This window comes from Vombatus ursinus, unplaced genomic scaffold, assembly GCF_900497805.2.
Source record: "Vombatus ursinus unplaced genomic scaffold, bare-nosed wombat genome assembly UNPS02015255.1, whole genome shotgun sequence".
Lineage (NCBI taxonomy): Eukaryota > Metazoa > Chordata > Mammalia > Diprotodontia > Vombatidae > Vombatus > Vombatus ursinus.
In genome coordinates, this window is record NW_020955033.1 from 16765780 (window position 1) to 16778343 (window position 12564).

The window sequence follows — 12564 nt, forward strand, 5'->3', positions numbered from 1 at the left end:
TCTAATTTAGACTAAGTTGATATTTCAGGACTTTCTGCCTCACATCAATAAAGGCACATCATTTCATATATCCTCTTTATCACCACCACCCCCCAAATTTATGGGGGGTATAGCTTATACCATAAATTAAAGACAAGACCATAAAGCATTCTAAAAACTTTCTGAGAGGAGGTCCAGATACCATGGTAAGAGAGGCCTAATGTAAATATAAAAAAAATCAAAATTTCTGGTTATGCTCAAAGGTATTCTAGCATATTGTAGAGATAGAGAATTATTTTAAAATATTTAGCATCTGGTGTTGTACTAGCTTCTTATACAACTAGAGTCCTGAAAATCACTTGCATATTCCAACAATATGTTAAAATGTACCTTAAAATGATCTCATCCAGAAAAAAATAAAAGATGCCTTATTTTTACTAAATCTTTTTCAAAACTAAAATGATAATAAAATTATTTCATTAGGTTATGCATTTAAATAATTTGGCTGAAGGCATATCTGACATGTTTATCAAATTTGGGGAAGATAGAAACCTAGGAGGGCAAGTAATACATTGGATGGAAGATTTGGAACCTCAAAGACCTTGACAGGCTGAAACAATGGTCAAAATCTAATCAGATGAAATTTGCTTTCTTCAATGCCTCAGTCAATGCATCAAGCAACAGTCATTAATTAGTCAAAGAGCAAGTACTAGATAATGTGTTTGAGATTAGAAATTTAAAAAACAAAATGAAGTAGACCCTGTCCTCAAGGCACTTAGATTCAGTTGATGGAGAGAGCATGTACACGTACAACCCCATACAAAATCTACAGACAAAATACAAGGTGTTTTTTTTGGGGGGGAGGAGCTGAGGGGAGGCATTAACACATGAAAAAGCCTCATTCAGGGGGTAATATTTGAGCCATGGTTTGAAAGATTCTAAGAAGCAGAGATTTGGAAGGAGTGCATTCCAGCCCTGGGTGTCAATCTGTGCAAAAGAATGAATACATATAGGAGACAGATACTATGCTAAATGCTGTGGATACAAATATAAGCAAATGAGACAATTTCTGGTTTCAAGGAGCTCACATGCTAATGGGGTAAGACAACACTAATAAAGATTCTGGAAAGCAAAAGAGAAAAAAAGAGTAAAGGTATGCATGAAAGGCAATTCAGCGAGGAGAAAGAAGAGTTTAGACAGAGTTGATATAAGTATGAGGACATGGACTATTACTCCTCTTAACTATGAAATTCTTGAGTCCTATAAAATGTACACTTCTTTCCTGTGCTACATATATCCAGTTATTGACTACGCATATGGTCAATAGGTGAATAATCTATCAAATCTACTTCTGCATTACCTCTTACATTCCCTGTTCTTGTCCCATACTTTACACCACTCCAGTTTGTCCTGCTTCTCCCTTGACCACTATCTCCTGCTCAAATTATCCTGATATTTTCTCTGAATTTTTATAACATTCCACATCTTGTCAAGATATTTTTGTTAGTATCCATGTTATGGTTTTTCATCTTTCAGGTATCTCAAATATGATATGATGGTAATTTTGGAAATAGATTCATCTTCTTTACTGAGGTGGAAGAAGTGTGCAATCAAGCAAGCAAGAATCCACCCCAAAGAACCAGAAAGTGGTTCTGCCTTAGAAGATATCTTCTCTAGAACAGGAAGCCACATGACAGGAAGAGGAAACTGGAATCTCAAATCTTTGCCTTTGTCCTTACTTGAGAGAAAATTCCTCCAAGGAAACCTGCTGTGCAAGGAGCAGGAAGAGACAGGACAGCCAGATTGGGATTTCCTGTCCCCCATGCTATCAACAAGAAGCAAATGACCACAGTGTTCATATTCAAATTACAGGTGCTCCTGGCACTATTGATTCCTCAAGCCTCCAACTTCAATGACAGCAATCACTGTGGATGAGTTGAGTCCCAAAGAGGGTACAGAGATGCAGTCTGTCAATCAGAATGGTGAGGATCTGCATTGAGCCAGACCCAGGAAAAGGGACAAAATATAGACTGGCAAGTGTTATAGCTACTTTTGAAATAAAAATCTGGTGGCACATAGAAAAAAAATCCTCTCCACCATGTTTCCTTTATTTCACATTTGATATGACTTATTCACTCTATATAAAATCATTGGATCATAGATGCAGAGATGAAAGAAAATTAAGAAACCATCAAATCTAACCCTCTTAGTTTATAAAGAAAATTGAGCACTAGAAAAGTTAATGACTTTGCTCGTAGTCATATAGGTACTGAGTAAGAAGAACAACAGACATGCAACTCCTTTCCCTCAAATGACATAATGTTTGTAAAATAGAGTGCATGGCATTTAGTAGGTCTTACATAAATTATTTTTTTCCTCCCCTTCCCTCCTAATCCTTATTCAATCCTGACAAGTTGAGAGGGAGGAGTTATCTTTTTCCTGAGTTGGTCAAAGAAAATTTTAATTTAATTTTGTTTTGTATGATAAATTATGTGGCCATAGCATGATGATCATCTATTTCCTATTAATATGAAAAACTGAGTCTCATAGAAAACCATACCAAATGCAGAATGGAGGTTAGAGAGTCTTTTGTTTTTTAATAATTTTGGAGCAGCTAGTATTAGGCTATATTAACTCCTAGCTCAATTTTTTTAATACAGAGTCCTTCTTTTCTCTGCAACTCAGAATTCTACCAAGTAAAGCTGTCTAGCACAATGAGGAACAGTGATATCTTCATGTGTGTCAGGAAGACCATATTGAGACTAATACGTGAGTATTTTGGGTATAATGCCACTTGGTGAGCAAACCATTATTACTCACTAGTTAATTAATAAAATGACACCTTGTCTTCTATGGGCTTAAGGAAGAGGTAACACGAACCACTCTGAATTTCATGCACAATTTTATCACCTCAAATATTATATGAGATATCCATAAAATGCACACACAGCTTATAATCATGTGATATGTGTGTACACCAAGTGTCCCTCCAAAACCTCCATTACCTTTGATAATATAAGATCTTTGAAGACAGGAACTATATGGGTTGTTGTCTTTATATCCCCAAAGCCTTGAACACAGTAGGTATTTAATAAATGCCTATTAATTTGAGTACCTGCATGAACAAAGCCATTATTAAATCAAATTTCACAAATCTAAAACTAGAGAAAATGTACAAGTGTAATTGTAAGTATTTAAAATTAACTTTATTGATGCAAGCAATAATAATTTTAAAAAATTCTCCCTTCCCATCCTATAAGTCTTATGATTATTAGAAAAAAAATTGCTTTCATTGTTCAGTTGTTTCATTTGTGTCTGACTCCTTGTGATCCCATTTGTTTTGTTTTTTTTTTTGTTTTGTTAAAGATTTGCCATTTGCTTCTCTAGCTCATTTTATAGATGAAGAAACTGAGACAAATAACATTAAGTGACTTGCCCAGGGTGATATAGCTGATAAGTATTTGAGGCTGGATATGAAGTCAGGTCTTGAATTTGATTTAAGCATTTCATTGATGTTTAACATTTAGCTTTTCAGAGTGGCATAATTTACTAATTTGGCACACTTATGTTTCCACTGATGATATTGTACTCACTGTGGCTACGCTGTTTAGGCATAGATTTAAACAAACACTCAAACAAAAACCTTTTAATAATGAAATTTTGTTGATTACATCTTTTCTAGCCATTTTCCTAAGTCTTTCCAGTATATCCAACTTCCTGTGGTGACCATATTTTCCATGATCATAATCAAACACATTTATTTCTCACCTTCTTTTAAAATACACAAAGAAAGCTACTCACAGAGAATTCAATGAATGATTTAGGCTATTTCCATATATATTGTTTTGTATTTAGGGTCTATTACAGGCTTAAAATTTTGTTGTTTTTTTTTTTTTTGCAAAGTGAAAAGTTATTACTAGATATCCCTGTTTCTCCATCTATTCTTTACTTGACAGAATATGAATCAGGCAAAAAATATTCACCAAAAATCTTCACATGAAAGAAGAGAGCTTCCTTCAATTTTCATTTTTGATGTTTTTCTTTGAATCAAATAATTTTAATGCTCTGATTCTAATAAACATAAATTTTTTTTTGCCTCAACTGCCCATATTTTTCTCACAAAATATATATCTGAAGATAGAATAGTCAGACATTTGCCTTAGTCTTCACCTTTATTTTATAACTTTGTCAAAGAAAAACGTTACTAAAGAAGTCTATATGGCTTATTGTGTTCTCTTCCTAATTATAGGGAATTTAATAGATAATTTCTTTGTAATAGTGACCACTGCTTTTAGCACTTGGACTATGTATTTATTTATTTAGTTTTTGTTTGTTTGTTTACTTTGTGATGCATTGGAAGGATCTTCGGGTATGTACCCATAGTACATAAGTTAAAATACTGGCACTGTTAATTACTAACCCTATAACCTTCAATAGATAACATGCTCTCTGAACTTCATTTTCATCATCTTTAAAATGAAAGTGTTGGATTAGGTAAATTGTAAGATGACTTCTAACTCTACATTTATAATCCTATGACCTAGTTCTGCTTTAGGTACCTCCACTTTATCTCCTCTCACTTCCTTCTAAATCCATTTTAATATGACTTTGAACCTACTCAATAAACTGGACATAGTCTCCATTACCAACCATATCTTAATTGCCAAATGTAATTGCCTCTTTCTCACTCATCAACCTTTTTGACATTTTTGTAGCTTTTCACACTGTTCATCGGATCCTCCAAAATATTTTCTTCTCTCTGGGTTTTTATGATACTCCTCTCTTGCTATTCTTACCACTTGTTTAAACTCTTTTTCTTGGTCTCCTTTCTGAGGCCTTCTATGTCATATTTTTTAATTGTGGGTGTCCCCAAAAGCTACATTGTGGGTGTACTTTTCTTTAATCTCAACATTATCTCATTTGGTTATCTTGTCATCAGCTATCAGTTCAGTTATTATCATGAGACTATTGATGATAAGAATTACATAGCCAGTCCCAGACTACACCAGGAGTGCCATTTCTGCATTCCCATATACTTAGAGGACATTTGGAACTGGATATCCAGTAGGCATCCAAAATTCACCATGTCCAAAACAGAAGAAATTATCTTTTCCCCCTAAGCCTGTTACTCTACTGAGCCTTCTTATTACTGTCCAGAATGCCATCATCATCATCACTATATAAATACACCTACTTGTCATATGTTAACTTCTTATATATAATATGACAAGTTTAGGCAACATTTTATGTTTATTATATATAATATTAACTTTGTCTTACATTAACTTTATATTTGTGTGTATAATAAGTTGCTGAAATTTGTCATTTCCCTCTATACAGCTTCTTTACAATGCATCTTCTCTCTATTCAAACAGCCAGTACTTTTGCTCAGAGTCATACTACCCCATTCTTGAACTATTGCAATAGCCTCTAAAAATATTTCACCTGTTACATATTTCAACAATTTTAACATTAATTATTAACATTAAACATTTATTTTAAGTTTTTAGTTTCAAATTCTATCTCTCCTCCCTCCTCCCTGAGACAGAAAGCAATCTGATATAGGTTATATATGTACTGAAATAGTCTCTTAATTAATCTTTCTGCCTCCACTTTATCTCCTCTTAAATCATTCTCCTATACAGCTGCCAAGGTGATTTTCCTGAAGCATAAGTTTAACCTTATCACCCCCTACTCAACTTCTAGTGACTCCCTATGTTACCTCTAGCATCAAATATAAACTTCTCTGTTTGGCACCTTATAACATACTCCCTTCCTATCTTTACAGTCTTAGCAAACATTATTCCCCTCTATAGCCCCTACTTTCTAGGCATATGGGTCTACTTACAATTCTTGGCATACAGCAATCCATGCAACATCTTTGTTACTTTGCACTGTCTGTCCCCAAGAGAAAAATGACTTTCCTCCCCACATCTGCCTCTAACAATCTGTGGCTGCCTCGAAGAGTCAGCTCAAATGCCACCTTATGCATGAGACTTTTCTATATCACCCAGACGTTAGTGACTTCCCTTATAAATTACCTACACTCTACTCTGTATGTATGTATATGGGCATGTACATATACATGCCAACATATGTTTGAGGGACATAACGGCATATACATGTATGTGTATAAATGTATATATTCATGTACATTTATTTACATGTGTTTTTAATCCTTTTAAAATGGAAGCTCTTTAGGGACAAAATCAGTGCTTGGCAAATAGTAATCTAAGTACTGGGGAGACAACACACGTATATATAGGTGTTTATATCATACACACAGAGAAGTTTAAAAGTATCTTCAGAGGAAAAGGCATGAATAGAAAAAGACACAAGAAATGGTTAATAAATTTTTGTTAATTTATTGATCCCACAGCAATAGGAATTCATTTTCATAATCAATAACTACTATTGAAAACCCAGATGAGCTCTTTTTCCTATATTATAATTCATTCTTTTTTTGGTCATGTATAAAGGTTTATTGTGCAGCCTAAACACTTCACAACATAAATATGTACTTTGATTCTAGTTTTTTTAAACTTCTCACATTCCAGCTCCTGAGTGTCTGCACAAGAGACAGAAATTCTATTTTATTCAGAATTTTAAAAAATATATATTGTCCACAGCTTGGAATTCATACTATTCAGTAAGGCCTAAGGTGAATTACTCAGGAACATAGTCCCACTTGGAAAGAATGTCTAGCAGATTATATAGTAATCTATGGCAATCTTCCTTCCCTATTCTTATTCTTCACCTCTGAAATCATTCAAACGTCAAGACATTATCCTTTCTTTGGAAGAGGGCACTTACTGTATTAGAGTTCAGTTACATACATCATAAGCTTCCTAATTTTTTCTAGGCTTTATGTCACTCAGCCAAATGGTTCTGGCCAAGTGGACCTCTTCACAGATTCATAATTAATCAACAGGACAAAAGACAGAATTTAAAATAAAATTTAACTTTCACTGGTTGTGGGGTTCAATAAGAATTTCTTATAGATAAAAATCTATGCTTCCCAGAACTAGATCTTTTGGGTCCTTGCCCTCAATGATCTTGTTTTTTTTTTTTCTTGAGAAATCATAGTATATAGGATTTGAGATTCTATGGTTAATCTTTGTCAATATATTTTCCCCATATAATACAAATACAATCCAAAGAGTCTAAAAGGAGAAAAAAGGAAAAATCATGTACCCCTATTGAGAACCAATGAATAGAGGTTAACTTAGGTTCTAAATTGTATCTTCCTATTTTATGAGAGAGAGAGTTCTAGATTAAATTTTAAAGTTTAAGTTTGTCTTTTGTTATCCTTATCCCCTTTAATCATCGCATCTCATCTGAGCCTAAGCCTTATGAAATGGTTCCCATGTTCTTTGCTATCCCTTAACTGCCTATCCTTTTTCTAAACACAATTATCAGATTTCTTGAGTTCTTTCCACAAGGCCTTGATTGACAAAAGCTACCTAGTCTAATAAGTAAATGTAAATTCATGAAATAATGAATGTAGGCCTTTTAGTAGGAAGTCTATTTGCATTTTAACTGGATAGATAGTTGTTGTTTACCTTCACAAAAAAAGAATGGCTTAGAGTGAAAATTTTAAATAATGCATCCCACATTCTTATTTTTTTGTTGCTGTTCAAATTCCTCTAGTGGGTTTCCTATTGGTTTTATGTACATTTAAAAATAGCTCTATTTAGTATATTTATAAAATAAATATGAAATACAAATACATAAAATAAATTATATTTTGAGCATAAAGACTAATACCTCTTGTGTGAGAGCTGCCAAGCCCTCACTTTGCTTTCCACCTTTGGTCTCTACCCAATTCACCCAACTCTTACCTATGACTCCAAGAACCTATAGAATGCACTGTGGCCACAACTGAGTAAAACCAGGTTGAGGGTGACCAAGGGGTATCAAATTCTTCCATGATTTAGGGGGGTGTCTACACCAAGCATGTGAAGACATCCCCAGAAGAATGGATGCATGACAACAATTTGTTCCAACAGCAATGAAGGTGACTGAAGTAGGCACTGTGAAACATTTAGAGCTTGGTTAGACATTGAGGTCATCCACTGCATTCTGGGCCATTCCCATTTGCCTTGTCTTTTATCTTGCCACTGTACTTTCATAAATCTGGAAGAGAGTGTGAGGCCAATGACTTCATACAACTCTGCCTCACTTAAATCCACTTTATATATGAATCAAAAGACATCACCAATACTATTTTGCCATTTTTATGTACTTGCAAGTCTTATAGTGACAGGCAAATGACAAAGCAGCAGTTGCAGATACACTGGGAGCTGTAGTCACAACCCTACACATGGGCAGCCCAGACAATAGAGTCATCCTCTCACTGGACTAAAGCAGCAATGAGATTCCACAGCTCCTTGTGTGTCTAAGGAGCCTCTTCAAAGGACCACACTGTTCACCTCTTGACATGTGGAAGGGGCTATAAAAGATGCCCTAAAAATTATCTGCTTCACCCAACTCTGGCCCACTTGCCATGGTAGGTGGAGATTACACCCCTCTGCAGTAGAAACACAAAAAAATGTACAAAAACTTTTGCAAAGAAGATTCCAATCACCATAGGTACATGGAATGTGTACACACTTATGGACCACACAAAATCAAGGAGACCTAAAAGATGAGTAGCTTTTGTTGTGAGAGAACTCAGCAGGTATCAAATGCAAACAGCAGTCCCAAGCGAAACAAGACTGGCAAATGAAGGACAGCTTACTGAAGTCAGAACTCAATACAATTTTTCTTTTCTTTTGGAAATGGCCACAGTGAAAGTGAAAGCCATGAAACTGGCATAGGTTTTGCAATCAAAATGAATCTAGTCAATAAGCTTATATGTGTCCCAAAAGGAATGAATGACAGAATCATGACCACATAATTGTCACTTGCAGGAAAGTGTCATACCACCATCATCAGTGTATTCTCCCACCATGACAAACCCTGATTAAGTCAAAGAAATATTTTGTGAAGACCTGGAGCTCCTCATCTGGTCCAACAGAAGATCAGCTTATAATTCTGAGTGACTTTAATGCAAGAATGGAAACAGACTATAAGACATGGCAGTAAGTCTTGAGGAGGAATGGAGTCAGAAACAGAAATAGCAATGATCACCTCCTGCTATAGTCGTGTGCATTTCATGACCTTCTCATCACCAACACTTTATTCCATTTACCCAAACACAATAAAACTTTGTGGTTGTACTCTCACTGCAAACATTGGCATTTAATAAACTTTGTCATTGTAGGAAGAGACAGACAGAATGTGAAAGTGACAAAGGCAATGTGTGGTACAGAGTGTTGTACTGATCATAGATTTATCTTCTCCAAGCTAAATATTTGCATTCAACGAAAGGTGCAACCTTGAGGAAAGATGACTACTAAAAAATGTTAATAGATTAGAGGGAACAGTGTGTTGCTAACTTGGAGAGGAAGTTGAACACATGGTTGACAACAGTAGAACAGAAAAGGAATAACTTTCAGAGATTTGGTGTACAGCGCTGCATTTACTCAACTGTGCCAGAGCACTTGCAAACATCAAGATTGTTTTGACAATGACAGAGAAATTCAGAAGCTGCTCACTGAAAAATTAGAACTCCACAGAGTTTTCCAGCAGGATAATACATCCATCTTTAAGAACGCAATGTTTACTCCATCAAAAGTAAAGTGCAAGTAGAGCTTAAAGAGATGCAGGATTCTTGGCTCAGTAAGACGGCAGGTGAAATTCAGTTTTACACTGATAGTAACAATCCAAAGCACCTTTATGATGCCCTGAAAGCTATTTATGGGTCAAAAACATATCATATTGTGCATCTTAACTACTCAATACTGATGGAGTCACATTGATTAGTGATAAGTAGAGAAATACACTGAACACTTCCACAGTTTTCTCAACAGATCATCTTCAATCAATGCTGAATCCATTAGCTATATGCCTCAGGTTGAAGTCAATCCCTCTCCAGCTGAACTTCCCACTGAAGAAGAGGTTTTGAATGTCATTAGGTTCCTCTCATGTGGCAAAGTGCCTGGTGCTTTTATTTCAGCTGAGATTTACAGGGCAGTAGATCCACTGCTCATACAAAAGCTGACTGAAATTTTCAGGGTTATATGGAAAAAGGAGGTCATCCCTCAGGAGTTCAAGGATACCTCCATTGTCTATCTCTATAAAGGTAAAAGAAATAGATTGTCCTGTGATAATAACAGGGGAGGGTGTGCCTTTCTCTTAGTCATTACTAAAGAGATTCTTGCCAGAGTCCTGCTTAGTAAGCTATTCCTTCACTTGGAAGATGGTCATCTACCTGAGAGCCAGTGTTGCTTTAAGAACAACTGAGGAATCGTTGATATGGTGTTTGCTGACCAACAACTCCAGGAGAAATATGATGAGCAGTACAGAATGTATGCAACATTCTTCAATATGTCCAAGGTCTTTGATACTATCACTCATGGAGGCTTGTGAAAAATTATGCAAAATTTGTGTTCCCAGAGAAGTTTATCAGTATTGTATGTCAGTTTCATGACAGCCTGCTTGCCCAGATTCTGGATAATGGATAATGCTCTCACATTTTCCCAGTCACCAATGAAGTGAAACAGGGTTTTGTTCTTGCTCCTATACTTTTTACTATGATGTTTTCAGCAATGTTGTCAGATGCCTTCAACAAGGATGAAAAGAGCATCAAAGTCAGCCACTGCACTGATGGTAAATTATTTAACTTGAAAAGGCAATTTTTGTTTGTTTGTTTGTTTTAATATCTTAGAAATAAATATTTCTTTATAAAAATCAAAAAAAGAAAGAAAGAAAAAGGCTAGAAGTCAAGTCTAAAGTGGAAGGAGAATTGGTGCATAATTGTTTGCAGATGATTTCACATTCAATGCAACCTCTGAAGCTGTGATGCAAAAAATGTGGATCAATTATCTGCTGCTAGTGCTAATTTTGACCTAACAATTAGCACCAAGAAAACACACATTCTCTACCAGCCAGCATTATACCATCCATACATGGATCCATCAGTTATAGCCAATGGAGAAATATTGAATGCTGTGCATAAATTCACTTAGCTTGGTAGCATACTTTCTAGGGATGTTTACATAGATAATGAAGTTGCCACAATCACTGCCAGAGCTGGCTCAGTGTTTGGGAGGCTCTGAAGGAAAATGTGGGGGAGCAAAGGTATTAGACTGCCTATCAAACTAAAGGTGTGCAAAGTCATTGTTTTGATCTCATTGAATGCCTGTGAAACCTGGCCAGTATACCAGAGCCATGCCAAGAAACTGAATCATTTCTATTTGAACTGTCTTACAAAGATTCTGAAGATCACTGGGCAAGATAAAATACCAGCCACTGAGGTCCTTTCTCAAACTAAACTTCCAAATGTTCAAACTCTACTACAGAGAGCACAACTCTGGCGGGCTGGCTATGTCATTTGAATGCCAAAAGCATAATTGCCTAAAACACTGTTATATGGAGAATTCACACAAGGCAAGCATTCCCATGGAGGTATACATATATATATATATATATATATATATATATATATATATACACACACACACATATATATGTATATATATAATCTATGTGTATCTGCATATCTACATTTATGTGTATGTGCACATATGCACACACATACACATGTATGTACACACACATATGTGTATGTACATGTAAATATCTTGAAAGGGAAGGGGAACGTAGCCAGGTTAGACAGGGCTTTAAATGTCAAATATAAGAATTTAAATTTCATTATAGCATTAATGGGGAGCCAGTAAAATTCTGCACTATAGTGTTGCAGGCAAGGTAGGGTCCTCGAACCTATTCAAACAGCCAGAACGTGTCAACTGTTAGCTATGACATTTGAAAGGCTAGTACACCAATCCTCATTAGTGGGTTAATTTTATATGCCCTCGTATTTACATTACCAAGCATTGGAGAACATATCTGTAAGATATCATTGACCATGTTCTCAACCTTTTCAGGTACATATATAGATCACCTTCTAAGGTTAAAAAATATTGGTCCATTACAAGATAGAAGATGTACTATTAGTATACATTGATCCAGAAAGTGCATACTTACAAAAAAAGTTACCTTTAAGTCAACATTGCTTTTAAATAAATGGTAATTTGTTATCCTATAGGGATGGGGAAAGTGGAAGAGTACTTAACTTGTTTCAGTTTAGAGTATCAAGTGAGTAATTCCTTCTACCAATGTAGATCAGCACCTGAAATTATGGTTTCAGGGAGTTTCCTGAGTCATGGAGAAGTTCAGCAACTTACCCAAGGTTACATAGCCAGTATGTGTCAGAGGTTGGACTGAAGTCAAGCCTTCATAATTCTGAAGTCAGCTCTCCACAAACACTGACACTACTTTATTTTGCCCTATTAATCCTAACATCATTTATATTCATTTGAAAAAATATTGTACATATATATTTGAGCCTTTTATAGTGTCTGCAGAAGGAGATTTGGCTTATTTATAGAGACAGTGAATGTTCTGCTGGAGCTGAGTAAAGATCAAGATGATCAAGGGGTCTATGCAAAAGGCGGAATAGATATGCTCAACTTGGTCTCA